We start from the raw sequence: 15,576 nt of genomic DNA, 5'->3' as shown, positions 1-15,576 counted from the left end.
GCAGAAGAGAATGGATAGTTCTTAATCATAATGGAGGTGGAGAAACTCATGAAAAGCAGCTGCTAGAAAGCAGAAGTGGAAGTTAACACTGGCAGAGGATTTTTCACATACAACAGCACTGATTCTCAAACTAATGTTTGTTGCTGCACACAAAAAAGTAGCGTTAAACTACTTCTGAATATTTCATGCCCTGAAAACCCTATGAGTCATCCACCTTGACCATAGAAAGGTAAAGGTTGCCCTTGACATTTAGTCCGGTCGTGTTCAGCTTTAGGGTACGGTGCTCATCCCTGTTTCCAAGCCATAGAGCCAGCATTTTGTCCGAAGACAATCTTCCATGGTCACATGGCCAGTGTGACTAGACACGGAATGCTGTTACCTTCCCACCAAGGTGGTCCCTATTTATCTACTCGCATTTACATGCTTTCGAACGGCTAGGTTGGCAGGAGTTGGGACAAGCGATGGGAGCTCCCTCCATCACATGGATTCGATCTTAGAAAAGGAAAACCTTAAGGCAGTGGTTCCCAACCTTGAGTCCCCAGATGATTTTGAATTAAATTTCCCCGAAGACTTCATCAATAACCAGGATTTCTGGGAGTTGTAGTATCAAGAATATCCGTGGACCACCACCTTAAAGTATTGTTGAACTTTAGGTAAAATGGAGCAAACAGGAGAAACTCCTGCTTTTAAAATGTGACTGTTTGTAAAGAAAGCCATATGTTTTTGGCCAGCCAAATGCCACAGCAAGAATGGGCAGCCGATTATGTTTTTAGTGGAGATGGGGCTTATTTTGTGGCTACGCAGGTCTGAGGGGAGAGAGGGAGACAGAGGGAGAAGGCAGCTGAGCGGAAGAGCACGTGGGTGGGAGACAGACGTGGGAGGCAAACTGTGTAGGAGGAAAAGAACAGAAAACTGCAAAAGACAAAAGGGGAGAAAAAACCCCCCAGGAAATAACAAAAGGGGAAGAGCAGACAAATAAAAGAACAACACAGGCTGTGTATTGCAAAGGCCAGGGATGAATGTCTGAGAACCTGACAATGAAGAGGGCAGGAACCAGACCGAGATGTTCGTAATACAGAGAACTGCATTTCCTTTTGGACGGCCGTCAGATCTACTTTGATTTGGACTCCTGCCCTGAGCAGAGGGTTACAGCTCTAGGATTCTATGAATCACGAGAGAGGACCCAAAGCTTAGTGAGACCTAAAGCAGACGGCTCCACCTGCGATCCTTCACTCTCTCTGCCGGAAAAAAAACCAACCGAGTTTCGGGGAAATAACTCTGTCCAAGCCCAAGTAGAGGAGAAGAGCTGCCATCAAGAGCAGAGAAGTCAACAAAAATCCTTTTTCGATCTGGGGAGTTTCACGATGGCTAGAACCATGGCAAATGATTGCCTCTTTGGCCATTCATGGGGGGGTATCATGATAATAGTTGGCAGCTGAATAGCTACCAAAAAGAAGGAGGGGCTTTGGAAAGGTCTTTAAAAAATAAACCAAATATAATTCTCACCCTTCACTTGAACCAAGCTGTCCACTTAAGAGGGTCCTGTTGCAGAAGCCGGTCATACAGAGGCAGGGGGTTCTCTGGAATACAACCCTACGTCTGAAAAGCCCTACTCAGAGAAATCTGGTGTGGGCCATTTCTATTTTCCTTTGGACGGCAAACTGAATTACAGCTTTCCTTTTCTTGCAGGCATTTCTGTGAACAGTGCAGAACATGTTTCATCTCCCTGATCAGTTTGGGATGTGTCCGTGCATTTGTAACTGTTTACAAGTACCTAATTATCCTGTCACATCCTGGTCTCAGGTTACCAGGAGAAAGACAATAACAGATTCAAGTACCAACTTTTATGTAAGAAGCATGTATGGAAGACATGTGGGTGACCTTACTGTTCTGCTTGGCATAAGCTAAACGACTTTCATCTCCATCCCAATTTAGGAAGTAAAGCAAAATGTGCTGCTTATATACTGCCTCCTGGTACTTAAAGCACTCTCTGGGCAGTTTACAATTTAATTATGCAGGTTATACATTACCCTTCCACCCCAAGCAAGTTTACCCCACCTTGGAAGAACAAAAGGCTGAGTCAGCCTTCAGCCAACGAACTCTTTGCAATCAAATTCAGATCATGAGCAGAGTCTTGACTACAGTACTGCAGTTTGAACAGCGCACCACAATGTTCCCATATCAAAACTGGAATCCTATTGGTGTTCACATACTGGCTTGCGTAATTTGCCATGGCTAATTGCAGCTAATTGACAAGGTACCAGATTGTGGGAAACTTCTGCTTAAAGGTTATAGCTGCATTCTGTTCCAGTGACGTGCATACACCCCTGGCAGGAAACGGCAGCTGCCAGCAGGTGGGGTAACCCCTTCTTCTGCTCTTAGAGGTAGAGCTTAAGATCAAAGGGTTATTTTAGCCAATCCCGGTTACGATTAGGTAACTAGTATCCTATCTGTTTCTCTCATAACATACTATGTAGTCACGGGGGGCTATCTGTAAATAAAAGAGCTTTCAGGGCATTGCCAGTAGGCTCCGCTGGCTCAGACATCCACTGTCAACTCCTTTGTTCTCTTTGTTCCTGTTTTCCAATCCGATTGACAGCCATTCCTTTTTTCATCAGAGTGCTAAACAGCTTCATAAGCAATTTTCTATTCTGCTTTCTCAAGCTCGAGACATCATCTCCTCCTGCTTTTCCTGTTCTATGTCTCCCATTTCCTTTCCTTTTGATACTGTTAACCCATGAGGAATGGATGCCAATCAGCTTTGGCAAATGGATGTCATTCATGTTCCTAGCCTTGCTCCTCTTTCTTATGTTCATCTAAATATTGATACTCATTCAGGCAAGATATATCTGGGCTACCTCTGTTCATGGCAAGACCTCTCGCCATGTCATACAACATGGGTTACATGAAGATGCCGGCCACAGAGACTGGCAAAACGTTAGGAAGAACAACCTACAGAACACGGCCAAAGAGCCCGAAAAACCCACAACAACCATGGTTTATATATGTTTGCAATTATGGGCCAGCCTCAAGCCTTAAAAACAGACAATAGCCCTGCCTATACCTCTCACACCTTTGCCACTTTCTGCAATGAACAGGACATCCAACTTTCTCATGGTATTCCTTATAATTGCACAAGACAGGCTATTGTAGAACGAGCACACAAACAAAAAATGGAGGAATTAAGCCTCAAGATGTTCCAGATGTAGTATCAATAGCATTATTCACATTAAATCATTTAACTGTATCTGTAGGTCAGCATAAGTTGTCACCAGTAGAGAAACACTTTCGTAAAGAAATCCCCAAGGAACGGCCGATGTTGACGTATAAGCAACCTGTTGACTCTCAGTGGGAGGGTCCAGCCCCTTTACTAACATGGGGGTACAGCTATGCTGCTGTGCTTACTCCCACAAGTCCCTTGTGGATCCTGGATCCATAAACCTTTTAATGTAATGTAATAATTAATGTAATGTAATAATTTGTTTGCATTTCTGAACCTGCTTTTGTTGATACAACTAGTATGATTCACAATTTGGGTATACAGAATGCCTATCAAACCCTCAATCAACAAATCACACCCACCCACTTCACTTTTATTCTTTAATTCCTACATAGATTGTGAAAGCATCACGATATATTTTGAAATGGTGTGAAGACGTTTACTATCCCAAGAATAAAACGATGTCAACAAGGATCCTCAACAAGATTAGCTTCTGCTATTGCACAGTTTCAACTTCCCATTCAGCCAAATGTCTTCCTTCTGAAAAGTGCCAAACTAATACTAATCCTGTGCTGCCCTCTGGTGGGCTTCAACAGAACATAAAGTGAAATAAAAACATGTGTATGAAGGAGTCAAGACTGAGTTTCTCTAGTCTTGTAACCATGCTCATACCCAAGTGTTTTGTACAGGCGCAGTCTGTAGCTATAGCATGGGAAGGAAAAGGGAGGGAGCTTGCCACTTAGGATCAGTGGGTGGGACGTCTTTCATTCTATAGCCTGGAATCAACCCCACTGGAAGGGCCAAATCAGACTACATGGGAAAGAAAGGTTGGTCAGTTGAATTTAGTTCAGGCTTAAAATCAGTGACAAGCATTAATAATTTCATTTTAAACTGTTTACCTGCTCATAATCTGTTGCTGAGTTTTGAATTTCTGGTTAAATTCCTCTAGCTGAGTGGCAGACGTGCAGAAATTCACAGAGCAAAGTTAGCTTCAAGTTCCGCACAGTAGTTCACCCCCCCTTTTTTTTCACTAACTGGCACTTACAGTCTCAGTAACTCACTCCAGATATTTGAAATAGAAAGAATTGAAAACATTTTCTTTACTTACAGTTCTGAACAGATCAAGCAACAAAATAACAAAACATGGCTTACGAAATTCCTGCATTACAAAACGTTACAGATAACGCATTAATTTTGTAAACCGAGGTAGTACTGTATTGTGTTTTTGATAATGTCATCTTCCTTTAAAAATGCTCTTTTACTCTTTCAATATAGCTTGTATTTCTCTGGGGGATTAATTGCTCAGTATCTCTTTAGCACTGCATATGTGATCCAATGCAGGGAATACACACATGATTTCTGTACAGACTGTTTTATGTCCCACTGTAGCAGTTGTGTGTGGGTTTTTAAAGCTGTTTTTCCTTTTCATTTTATGATTGCTCAAATTCCAGTGAACTCTTGGCTTCTCTCAGATTGGGAAAGACCTCCCAACGAGAAAAGGTACTGTGACAACCCCAGACCTACTGGAGTATGCCACACTTTAATTATGCTGCCACCAACCATTCCCTATAAGGAGTCACACAGACCAGGAATGGATTTTTAACAAACAAAAGAACAAGGTTTATTTAAATAACAAACAGGGTAAATAAAAAGATCAAGTAAATAAGATACTGTAACGTGGCTTAGTCTCAATCACACATACATCAGATTGGTTCACACAGAACCCTTTAAAGTAAAGCACAGACCCTGAACCTATCAGTTCTGGCTACCTATAAAGAAACCTGAACCTATCAGGTATGTACAAACTGACACACAGTTGTACTCAGTCTGACACACAGACTCCCACTCCCGCTTCTTCTCCACACAAGCTCCACATATATATACAGTACAGCTCCTCCCCCCTGATGTCCCGCCTTCCACTCCCCATAGGATGGAACTTTCCCTCCAAACCCATGACAGACAGGTACCATCAGTGCTGTATGTAACAGGTACCACTGTTCTACACTAAATGGTTCAGAATCTCGGCTCAGAATAGGTGGTTGTTGTTGTTGTTTAGTCATGTCCGACTCTTTGTGACCCCATGGACCAGAGCACGGCAGGCCCTCCTGTCTTCCACTGCCTCCCGGAGTTTGGTCAAAACAGAATAGGTAAGGGTGGAAATTAAAATAAATAAATTCACCATAGAAATACAGAAGAACCACAGTATCCAAGCCCCCCCTCTGCATACACCACAAAATACGAATGTAGCGAATAGTATACATACCCTGTTTCGCCGAAAATAAGACCCAACCTGAAAATAAGCCCTAATTCCCCTTTTTTTGAGTAAAAAATAATATAAGAGCCTGTCTTATTTGGTAGCCTTCTCTCTGCCTCACTCTAGTGGCTAGTTCTGGTAAATACACCCTGGAAATATGTGTAAGTATATATTTCCGTGTTGTTGTTTTGTTTAATATTTTCAGGTGGAGGATAAGAGAATCTGTGGATGCTGAATCAGTGGAGGGGAATGTACTGTCTACATTTCGTATGGTTGGAAACTGGCAATCAGGCAAAGCCCATTTGGCCTCTGAAATCTGTATATTTCCAAGGTTGGTGATGCATTGGGGGGGGGGAGTAAAAATGCTCATTTTGAGGGCAGGGAATGGATCATACCTATATCAAGGATGAAAGGTATAAAATGTATACAGCAACTGATATCCTGCTGCGCAGCTCCACCAGCATGACAGCAATCAATCAATCAATCAATCAATCAATCAATCAATCAATCAATCAACCAACCAACCAACCAACCAACCAACCAACCAACCAACCAACCAACCAACCAACCAACCAACCAACCAACCAACCAACCAACCAACCAACCAACCAACCAACCAACCAACCAACCAACCAACCTTCCTTCCTTCCTTCCTTCCTTCCTTCCTTCCTTCCTTCCTTCCTTCCTTCCTTCCTTCCTTCCTTCCTTCCTTCCTTCCTTCCTTCCTTCCTTCCTTCCTTCCTTCCTTCCTTCCTTCCTTCCTTCCTTCCTTCCTTCCTTCCTTCCTTCCTTCAATCCACCCATCCCACCCAACTAGTAGCAGAGCCACTACACTGGGCAGCTAACAGAGCAAAATCAAATGAACATAATAACAAAACAAGCAAGAGAAAATTCAGAAAAATTCAGAAAAGGAATCATGGTGAACATGATCGCTGAAAGTCCAATGGCATTATTAGCAGCAGCAGACGGCCGCTAATTGAAAGCTTCTTTTTGTCATTTGGGGTGTACACAGCTTGGATCCAATGTGACCAAATCAAGTGTACCATGAACTTGGAAGCAGAAGCATTTAACCTGTGGCACTCTTCCGCTGCCGAAGATATCATCAAACAGGATTTCAGCCTTTTGAAAAATGAGGACAAAAAAAATAATAATAAAGCTTTTTGGTTTGTTGGTTGAGAAAACTATGCATACATTTCCATTTGGGAAGGAAAGAAAAGAGCCACACAGCCTGGCAGACAGCTGGGACAGGGCGAAAATGCCAGTGGGATTCTGAGGAATGCAATGAAGGCCAGACGGGCTGATTTTCAAATCCCTAAACATATGGCAGCTTCCTGTTAAGTTACAGACAAGCATGTTGCCTTGGAGAAAATTTGCAAGCTGGACCACTGCTCACCTCTCAGGAGGAGCCACGCTGCAATGGACCCTTTGTATCCCATTCAGCATTCTTAGGGTTAAAAAGGTGGTCACCAGTTGGAACGGAGGAAAGGAGAAGTCAAAAGTAGTATGGAAATAATCAAGTAGCAACAGCAGCCACAACATTATAACTGCAGAGCTGGAAGGGACCCTATGGATCATGTCCAGATGTTGTCAAAGAGGCACCACTGGGGAATCGACCTCCCAACTTCTGGCCCCTTATCTGCATACCTGAACCACTGAGCTCTCCATTACCTACTGGCTCCAAAGGAGAATGCGAGGGACAACAGAACCTCCCAATAAGCCCATGAACTCCCCGGGATGTTCCAACCACGGAGATGCCAGGGAAACCTCAGACTCAAGTCACTACGCAATATCTACACCCCCCCTTTCCATTGCTCTTGTCAGCCATTTCGAAGACCTGCAGGATGATGAAAAAGACTTGCGGCTCTGTTTAAATAGCCTTTTTGCATGCTGGAATACTTTCTTTTTCTTTGCTCCCTCCCTCGTCTCAGTTTCTTAAACTCTGCAGAAATATCCCTACACTGTTACAATGAAGTGTGGATGGAATTGTGGAAGAATGATTGCTGTATGGGCTTCGAACTGATAGGTTACAAAATTAGGCACCTCATAGCCAGCGTTGAGTAATAGTTATTTGCATTTCCCCTATTTGTGTGATTTTTATTTTGAAAGACAAAACAAAACCAAAGATCTGGGAATGCACAGTTAATGTCATGGACCACAGACTGAACAGGTCTGATGTGTTTCCAAAAGATATTGGGAGGAACACCCCCATTTCTATTTATTTATTTATTTATTTGACATATATATACCAACATCTTGGTATATCTGTCAGATATACCAAGATCCAGGTCTTGGTGAGTCCCGGGCCCTTTGTGTATGGCCGGAGAGGAAGTTGAACACATTCCATATGCGTTGTCTCCGACGCATTTTTGGTATCACCAAAGGAGGCAGGCAGTACAGCATAGCCTCTCCCAATTTGAAGAGACTCTTGTCCAGCAGGCTGAGGCAAAGAGGCAGTCCCAAAACCAGCAAAAACAGGGAGCAGGACAGGGGACAGATTGCATTTGTCTTCACTGTGGAAGGGATCACCATTCTTGAATTGGCATTCTCAGCCACACTAGATGCTGTTCCAAGTCCTTTATTCAGAGCACATTACCTTAGTCTCTCAAGACCGAAGGATGGCTACTCCTAACCAAGCACAGAGTGGGCTGTGGAGCTTCCTATTTTGATATACTGTATATGAAAATACATTACTTTCTAGATACGTAGCAATAGTAATCGCAAGAGTATTACCTTATGTTTCAGCTTACAGGCAGTGAAGACATCACAACAAATACTGAAGAAGGATTGTAGAAAGTGTAAGAACTGTTTGGGAAAGTTGAAGATTCATTTCTGTGCAGAGCTGGAAGGGACCCTATGGATCTTTAAGTCCATCCCTTGTCAAGGAGGCACAGTGGGAGTCAAACTCCAAATCTATGTATCTGAAGCCAGATATCTAAACAACTGAGCTATCCACCAGATAATATACTATGGAGCTGTTCTTGGTCCTGAAATAAGGAAGCTCATGCTCAAGGTTCTCAAGATATCGATATCGATGTGCATTTCTTCAGTGATCCAAAAGGAACTAAATGTGACAGCTGCAGAATCCTATCCCACATCTCCACAGTGCCAGGGTGACATAGACAGCTGTACGTCTCCCCATATGGAGGTGTTTGATGGCATCAGACCAGACAGGTGTGACAGAACATGCTTGTCCTATGAAGAGGTAACTGTTTCACTCACTGCTTCACTGCAACAGGGGAAAAGATTCAAACCCTGCCACCAGGAAACACTACCAACCATTAAAGCACAATTAGCCCTAAAAACAAGAGACCTCTGATCTCCTGACATCCAAGAAATAGCATTCCCTCTTCCTGAGCTACGGCAAATTGGCACTTTCCTGGAAATAGTCTTGTAATCAATCTGAATATCATCGATTTGCAACCCATGGCTTCAAAGTGTATGCATTCTTCGAATAATTTCCATGTAGCCCACCATCCTTCTCCCCCCCCCCCCCAAATTGCCCAAATACCTCACTTGCCCTGCGAAATACAGTTTTGGAAAAGTTACAAATATATTGGACTACAGCTCCAGGGGCCACAGAACCTGAAAGGTAGCTTTTCCAAGCTATGTTCCAGCTTAACATTATTCTAGCAAGTTTCTCGTTAGCAACAAAGATGTCTGTGTATGCTGCTTATACCGCATACTGTCCCCATAGTGATTAAAGCACTCTTTGGATGATTGACAATCTAAGTATGCAGGCTACACACTGCTCACCCCTCTGCAAGCTGGATACTCAATTTACTGACCTTGGAAGGATGGAAGGCTGAGTCAACCTTGAGCCGGCTACATGAGCTTGTTGGGATGGAACTCAGATAGTGAGCAGAGTCTTGCCTGCAGTACTGGAGTTTTACCACTGTGCCATGAGGTGACGATGATGTACTATTCTTATTGTTATTATTAATAACAGAATTATGCATTGCTCAGGGAAGCTAACTGTTTCTATAAAACACACAGCTGAAAACATAGAGTAACAATATCTAAAATCACAACCTACACATATTTAGAACATTGATAGTCTAAGATGTGCCCCTTATTCATGAGTCACAGGTATGCATTTTTATCACCCCTCTGAGTCCTCTGCATATCTTTAAATAGTTGGTAAGCAAACTTAACCTTATTGAGCTGGAAACAAGCGAGCAGCAGCATTACTTCAGCAAATTGCTTAACGATAATTGTCTCTGGAAGAAGCTTGTGCAGCTTAATGTGAACTTTACTTGGGACGGATATGGAAGAATGCATTTATTATCGTTATTTGTGCTTGATTAACTCAAATTGTGCGCCATTCCGAAATCACTGGAGGAAATGCAAGAAGGCTAATTGGATGATTGCTTCTATTCCATTCGACTGACGAAACACAAAACAAAATTCCGCATGCCAAGACAATGCCAAAGAGCTTCTTTGTCTCTTGCATACAGCCTAACTCCAGAAATCTTAAAATACTTTGGCTGTGAATCAGGAAGAATTGAATGCCTCAATGAGTCTGCCCTTCAACGCATTGGTTGTGGGTGCAAATTCCCATTACCTTCTCGACATGGATGCGGACATGCCTTCCCCAGCCACACTCTAGAATGCAAATGGGGAATGCATAGAATATCTCACTGACAATGTACATACAATGCAGAAATGCTCTGGAATCCATAAGGGCAACCAGCCTACATAAATTGACCACAGTCCAACAAGATAATCCACGTACTCTTCCGAGTTCTGCTTCGTTTAGATCATCATCATCTCAGAACTTTGGAGCGGGAAGGGACTCTATGGATCATCAAGTCCAATGCATGTCAATGAGGCACCGTGTGAACTGAATTCCCAACCTCTAGCTCTGCAGCCAGAGACCTAAAACACTGAGCTATCCAGCTGTTTTGGGACCATATAAATCATGAGCAGATAGATGCCCTCTTCCCCCCCCCCCAGCAAAACAGGTAACTTGCAGCTCCTGGAAGTCTCGAGGAATAGTGATAGATCTTTTAAATGCATTGCAGGGCCCCTTGCACCATTTAGCTGCCTCAAATATCCTTCCCCTCCCCCCCAAAAAACCCCAACAACCTAGAAATGGATTCCTAACCACTTCTTCTTTTATATTTTGCATCTGGGAGTATGTTGGGTGGACTATTCAGCCACAGATAGCTCTGAGCCAGAGAATCAGGTCTCAGACCCACTAAAGTTATGTCTCTGGACCTATCCAGGGACAAACCTTTGCAGCAAAGTCAAGGGTGATATTCCTGAAACTCTCTCTGAAGAGCAGCCCCAACATAGTGTGGAGCATCGGATCAGTAACAGAAGGATCATCGTCCTTTCCTGCCTGTGCTCTAACTCTGTGCCAAGGAAACATCTGCTCATCACCAGCTCCAAGGTAAGATGAGGGTGGGGGCAATGGAGGCACCAATGACCAAGGAAAGCTCACTTTGATCTTGAGGTCAAAGTGCTGAGAAGGGTTGGTTTGACATGGCCAAACTTCATCAAGGACAGGGAACCTGTAGTCCTAGAGAAGTTAGATCACAATTGCAATCCAAAGCATGACCAAAAATTGCCTTTTTGACTTCAGATCTCACAATCCTCATGTTGGCCTGAGGATTTTGGGAGTTGTAGTCTAAAAAAGCAACCTGCCCAAGTCATTCTCCCAGCCCTGACCTTTACTAAGGCTGTCAGGACCTTATGGAAGTCCAGTAGAGTCTGAAGACAAGTGTCCCTTATGATATAAGCAATGATGCAGTTATCACCATATTGAATGTGGGCTTCAGATAAGGTAAACCTGGAAGTAGCCACCGGGCTGAAAACCAACCTTCTCCCAGCAAGTTATAGTGAATGAAATCTGCTCCTGTGTACTGAGTTCTGTCCTGGCTCCTGGTTTTCGATCACATCTAGAATGAGACTCAAGAATCAGGAGTCCTTTGGGGAAGAACAGATCCCTGCATTCGGGTCCTTACTTAATCATACACATCCTCCAACACAGCAGCGTTATTCTTCATTCCACGCTATCAGTGTATAAATGAAAGAGCAATTATGGTAATGTCTCAGGAACTAAATACATCAAATGTAGCCAAAGGCTTACAAAGGCTTTATTTTTTAAAAAAATAATCCGTTGCAAATTTGAAAAATGTGTTGTGGAGCGCCCATCTAATTCATTAGGCAGACAGAGATAAGATGTCTGACGCAGCTTCCCCGAATCATGTCTGGGATGCATGCACAGCTAATTCACATACAGTAGATGGCAGGCTTGGCCAGGTTAGAGCACTGTGTGGGTTGCAGAAGTAACAGCATATTCCCTTCTGCACTCATCATTGAGAAGGAAGGCAGAATTTTAGTTGAAGTCCTCCCCATAGTACACTCATTCAGATTTGAGGGTCAAACCTGTGTCAAACAGCAGGGTGGCTTTTGCTAGGGGAAATGAAAGGCCTCCATCCACTCAGCGGTGGAGCTCATTGAGATGTAAACCAAGATTGAAAACACAAGATGAACAGAACAGGATCAGTATCTCTTTGCTGGCCAAAATCTGGAAGAACAGGAAGGCACTAGGTTTCCCTTCACTAAGCCATAAAGAAATATAGTCTACTGTTTCTCCAGCATGGTACCTGTTTTGTGGACTTCACAGTGGATGGCTCCTCTGACTTCCCACTGATTTGATCTCTGGGTAAAGCAGCAATTCATGGATACACTCTTTAGCAGCAATTCATAAACATTTTCAGAATGGAGGAAAGCAGACCGTCTGGAAGATTAGCTGGGAATGGCTCTTCAAGGCTTCAGACACAAAACTTTCTCAGACCTAGCAAGAGTTGCTAGCAGTTGAATCAGGGACGTTCTTCAGTTGAAGCATGTGGTTTCCTATTGAGTTATGACATTCTCCTTGTCAGAAAAACAGTCTGGTGCGGTTCAGTTAGGGATGTTAATCCTGCTTTGGGTTGCCCGTGCACGGTAAATAGGACACGGCACACCTCTGTCTCTGTCTCTATTTCCAGGGAGAGAGGCGGGATACAAATCAAATAAATTCCGTATCTCTGTCTTTAAACCATCGGTAAGCAAACCAATCTATCAGGGATGTGCAGTAGCCACCCCCAACCAATTTATGCTTGAATAGGGCATACATACAGTGGACCCTCTACTTACGGAATTAATCCGTATTGGAACGGTGGCTGCAGGTCGAAAAGTCTGTAGGTCGAGTCTCCATTGACTTACAATGCATTGAAAACCGATTAATCCCGTAACCAGCCGTTTTTGTTCCATTTTTGTTCCATTTTGTTTTTTTTCTGGTCTGTAGGTCGATTCTCAGGCTGCAAGTCGAACCTAAATTTTGCAGCCAGAGAAGTCTGTAACTCAAAAAGTCTGTAAGTCGAGGGTCCACTGTACAGTTGCTGAAAACTGCCCTGTGCCTTTCTGGTGACACTTTGACCCAGTCCTTGTCATGATCAGTGATGAGATCAGCATATTTGTGGATCTCCATGAAAACCCCCTTCCTGTGAATGGAGGAACATGATTCATAGAATAGTGAAGTTGAAAGGGGCCAATAAGATTATGAAGTCCAACCCCCTGCTCAAGGCAGGAGTGGCTCTGACTAGGGGTGGAGATGGGTCTACACAGCAACATTAGTCTCATCTTCCCAAAGGCACCCTTCTAGCAACTGCACACAGGCCAGCAGGAGTGGGATTTGCATTGCCACAATTAAGAAGGAAAAAAAGATGGACAGAGGGAGAAATGGGGAGAAAAGACAAGACAGATCCTCCCACGCTAATTTGACCTAGCCATTCAAAGCCCATATAAGGAGAATTCACCATTCACCTACAGTTACACACGCTCGGTCCCAGTAGCAAACTGTTGTTTAGTAAACTAGGTAAGATGGATAAGAAAAAACAAAATTCTAGAATGTGAACCCTAGTTAGCAATGCCAATACAAGTCTTTTATTTTGCCGTACACATACGGTAACTGGTGGATAGAGTGAGTACAAGGAAATATATTGTGGATGGTGACCTGAATCTGATCTCTCCTTTGTGCCTTGGTAGTCAGTAGTGGGAAGTGGTGGCACTGTAGGTTAAATGGCAGAAGCCTCTGTACTGCAAGGTCAGAAGACCAGCCATCGTAAGATTGAATCCACGCGACGGAGGGAGCTCCCGTCACTTGTCCCAGTTCCTGCCAACCTAGCAGTTCGAAAGCATGCAAATGCAAGTAGATAAATGGGAAGGTAACGGCTTTCCGTGTCTAGTCGCGCTGGCCACGTGACCACGGAAACTGTCTTCGGATAAACGCTGGCTCTACGGCTTGGAAACGGGGATGAGCACCATGCCCTAGAGTTGGACACAATTGGACTAAATGTCAAGGGGAACCTAGTTAGGCTGTTCAGATGAGGCAATAATCAGCATCATCATTTTAGGACTACAGACGCAATCCTACGGGTCATTGACCCTGTCTAGGAAGCACAGTGGAGAATCAAACTCCCAACCTCTGGCTCTGCAGCCAGATACCTAAAACCATTTTATTGCAGGGTACAGTTGTCACTCACTCTCTCCTTTAATATGAATGGTTCAGCCTTCTTGAGTCCATTTCCTCTGGCTATATTGCTGGTCATCTTTGCTGAAAAACACTTTAATCTCACCAATGATGGATGGAACGTGTAGGAGCCATAGGGTTATTTCTCTACTCTGTGGGCAACCAGCAGCTTTTTGTTCTGCCCCCTAGTTATTCCAGCATCTTACAAATTCCCCTGACTCAGTGTGATTTTGCAAATGTGACACCTTAAAAAATGTGGGAACTGTGGGAACTATTGTATGGATGAGTAAAGTTAGCAATATGGAATAGATTGTTCATGTGTTTGTGACCAGTTAGCCAAACCTTCCATGTTTACTGTATGTGTTCAGATGTGTTTAGCTTCAAAAAATCAAAGTGCAATCATCTATAGCTGAAATTTTTTTTTGCATGTCAAAAACCCTCCTGCATATGGGAAGCAACTGAAATTTTGAGAAAATATTTACAAAAACTCAACAATGTCAATATTTTGGTAATGGACAGGTTCTCTCGGCATGACAAGAAGATTCCACAGCCTCTAGAGGAATTCTGCCTATGTATTTATCCCAGACAATATAACATATTGGGGGCTGGGGCGTCCCATGCAGGGCTTTTTTTGGCCAGCCATGATGCCAAGAAGCAAAAGCAGCAAACTGAGGTTCTCAGCAGGTTGACTTTATTCATGGAGGAATGCTATAGTTTTGAGTCAGATCAAGAAAAAGAAAACTAGCTAACTGTAATATTTCTGTTAATCCACAACACACTAGAATTCCTATGGCACCAGAAAATGCCTCTGAATTAACTGAACGTGAAGTCCCATGCATGAATGAGAGCTAATACCAGAATAAATACAACACAAAGGTCATCAATAAGTCTTGTATACAAAGAATGGTATCACTGCAGATGAGTGTGTAAGCCCAAGCTGGCTGATCAAAAAGGTCACTGTTGCTAAATTACTGCAGATGCTCTATGAAATTGCAACATGGGATTTTTCTTGGATAATACAAGACAGAGGCAGTGAGAAGCTCCAGGACAAAACTGAGAGCAAATGAAGAAACACGTAACGGTGACAAGTCAAAGTTGTGCCTTTGCTTTAACGTAATGAAATAAGAAACAAAGGGTTTCTATGTTGTTTTTTAGTTGTTAAGTCATGTCCGACTCTTCGTGACCTCATGGACCAGAGCACGCCAGGCCCTCCTGTCTTCCACTGCCTCCCGAAGTTGGGTCAAATTCATGTTGGTCACTTCAGTGACACTGTCCAGCCATCTCGTCCTCTGTTGTCCCCTTCTCCACTTGCCTTTACACTTTCCCAACATCAGGGTCTTTTCCAGGGAGTCTTAGGGTTTCTATACTTCAATGGTTTGGATCAATGGGAATTCAAATCCCCTCTGTGTCTCTCAGCAGAAGGGTCAACAGATGCAACCCAGAATTGTGGCTTTTACATCCTTTTACTCACGCAGCCTTGGACAAGCTGCACAGTCCCCATATAGCAACAGAATGTTGCTGTTATATGCTGTTCAGTCATTTCTGGCTTATGGCAATCCTGATATTGTTTTCAAGTTACATGAG

The 15,576-nt window shown here is 43.4% G+C and overlaps 1 protein-coding gene across 32 annotated transcripts in view; it reads right to left on the bottom strand.

Annotated features, from left to right (window-relative positions):
- The window catches only part of DLG2 (discs large MAGUK scaffold protein 2), a 1,097,443-nt gene that overhangs the window by 176,715 nt on the left and 905,152 nt on the right, over nucleotides 1-15,576 (bottom strand). The window lies entirely within an intron of this gene.

Source organism: Pogona vitticeps, chromosome 3 (genome assembly GCF_051106095.1).
Source record: "Pogona vitticeps strain Pit_001003342236 chromosome 3, PviZW2.1, whole genome shotgun sequence".
Lineage (NCBI taxonomy): Eukaryota > Metazoa > Chordata > Lepidosauria > Squamata > Agamidae > Pogona > Pogona vitticeps.
The sequence above is the reverse complement of the archived record's forward strand: the minus strand, read 5'-3'. Positions and strand labels throughout refer to the sequence as shown.